The sequence below is a fragment of the Muntiacus reevesi genome, chromosome 7, assembly GCF_963930625.1.
Source record: "Muntiacus reevesi chromosome 7, mMunRee1.1, whole genome shotgun sequence".
NCBI lineage: Eukaryota > Metazoa > Chordata > Mammalia > Artiodactyla > Cervidae > Muntiacus > Muntiacus reevesi.
In genome coordinates, this window is record NC_089255.1 from 6,691,503 (window position 1) to 6,693,979 (window position 2,477).

At 43.2% G+C, this 2,477-nt stretch overlaps 1 non-coding gene across 1 annotated transcript; it reads right to left on the bottom strand.

The window, feature by feature from the left end:
* Nucleotides 1-1,330: 1,330 nt before the first annotated feature.
* On the bottom strand, nucleotides 1,331-1,437 carry LOC136172737 (U6 spliceosomal RNA). The gene has a single exon (XR_010664086.1). It is a non-coding gene; the product is annotated as a U6 spliceosomal RNA (small nuclear RNA).
* Between the last annotated feature and the right edge of the window lie 1,040 nt (nucleotides 1,438-2,477).

Genomic DNA, 2,477 nt, shown 5'->3' on the forward strand with positions numbered 1-2,477 from the left:
TGTCTAACTTGGAAATGGTTGCAGTTTTAGAGCCAGGACAGTGTGTTAACACATATTGATGACAGAAGTAGCCTGTTCCCTCAGTTCTGAGATGCTGTCAATAGAAGATGCATCACTGACTTCATAACAGCTTTTGAGAAAAATGTATTAAGTGAACTCTTTTTTTCCTTAGTAAATGTTAATAGCAATATATATATGTGTGTGTGTGTGTGTGTGTGTGTGTGTGTGTGTGTATACATAATAAACATATTCATTACTTTTTTTCATCTTTTCCACATCTAATCTGAAGATTCTTTTGAATTACTTCTGTTTCACAGTACACTGACTCTCTGCTTTATCAAACAAGTTCTTGTGTTTTGGGGTCATTTGCATCTGTGTTACTAACACTGTGAATGGTTAATACTACATGCTCCTATTTAATTGTCTTTAGATAAAGGTCTTTTCATCCTTTTCTCTATTTTTTCCCAATAGAATTAATCTTTAGGCCTGATTATTATTTTGAAAGTTAATGAAATTCCAGAATCCAGCTTTAAAATACAACTCCTCATAATGGACAAAAAGTTTCAAAAAAAAAAAATGGAGCTGTGTCTTCCCCTGAGCTTCAGAGGAAGAAGGGCTGATAGGGCCACACTGTCTCCAGACAGCTTTGGGTAGTCTGGCTAACACAATGGCAGTTCACAAGTCACTTCCTAGAATGGTCTCTGTTGGCATGCTGCCCAGAAACCCTTGGATACTTTCTACTAGCTCTGCTTAATCACTTTCTTTTCCCCCAAAACCCCCTAGGGCACCAACAGAATATTTTACACATAACATTTTACTTAAAAATGTTATTGAGTAAAGGGGGAATGTAGATAAATGGGTGGACGAATATATTTGTAGAATTAAAATTAATTGTGTTGAATAATTCATTAACTGATAACAGAGAAAACTTGTTTTAATTATTATCCATTTGCCAGAATAGGTTTCAGAATAACAGAGATTTCACTCAGGGAATGAAACTGAGGCAGGAACATTTATTCTCTTCTTCTGTGATTTGATGACTATTTTTAGTGTTGTATTTAGATCCCTTTTTCTTTTGAGTGTGTATATTTATTATAGATTTTTAGGTTGCGGTTACCATGGGGTTTTTTTGTAAAGCAGTCTCTCTGTCTCTCTCTCTATATATATACACACACATACACACACACACACATATGATTGTTTTTAAGCTGCTGAACTCCTAATTTCAAAAGTATTAAAAATACTCTGATCTGTACTCTTTTCCCCTCATGATTACTGCTTTTGATACCACATTTTAACATCTAATTGTTTTGTCTATCCCTTAACTGAAAAAAATACGGAGGACTTCACGAATTTGTATGTCATCCTTGCCCAGAGGCCATGCTAATTTTCTCCGTATCCTTCCAATTTTAGCATCCATGCTGCCGAAGTAAGCACGAAGACAGGAACATTTAAGTAGAAATTTCCAAGACTGGGCATGATAACCAGAGAGGCTTGCCCTGGGTGAGTGGACATGGAGAAAGAAGGAAGATCTGCTTACGTGGGGACTAGCACAAAAGGAACACAAAGGACACGTGTATTTGGTCTTCATTTCCTTAGGCAGACCCATAAAATGTCACAGTTCTGTGGGCAGGGCAGGCTGAGCCAGGAGGGGACCACGCAAAGCACCAACGTCTGGTGACCAGATCTGGCAGGGTCAGAAACCGGTCAAGACACGACCTCGAGGGCCAGTGAGGCTGTTCCGGGCCCGGAGGCTGAAAGGGGCGTCCCGGGGTGGAGGGGCCATGAATCACCCGGCTGCGCGTCTTCCTGTCTGCCCTCCTCCCAGCTCATTGATTGGGCTGAGTGCTCAGCCGTCTTTTCCTGCTGAGAAAGCTGCCTAAGTGCTGCTCTCTGCTCTCCTGCTCCTTGCGACACGCACGCACAGACCCTCCCCTCGCCGGAGATGAGCTCCGAGAGTTGCAGCCACCATCTCATCTATTGATTGCCCTTTTCCGGTGGCCTTTCCTGAGAAGATGCATTTACTGTGATGACAATGTGTGGAGCTGATGTTTGAAGAAACAGAAGTTGAAAAGAGGGAGCAGCACAGACGGAGGTGCCTTGTTGTGAGGCCAGGGTCTCATGGGTGGCCTGCACAACTTCCCCGGGCCTCCCTACCCAGGAGGGCCCATGGGTGACCTGCCCTTTGAGGGGGTTTGAATGGTACCAGTGTCCATGCTCACTGCCTCAGCTGGGGCACCGTGAGCGACAAGACGCAGGAGAGGGAAAGAGGTGGGACTGGGGGGTTTGCTCACTCACAGCTCTCACCGGCATCCTCCAAAGTTGCCCAAAGTAAATATCACATCTATAGAATTGTTTCTGGCTATGTAAATGCAGTTTCAAAATAAGTCCCTGACACCTCTTCCAACCATAAAGCTGCCCCAAGCCCTTTCTGGGAAGAAACTTTAAACAGGGACAACTTGGCACAGAACAGTTCC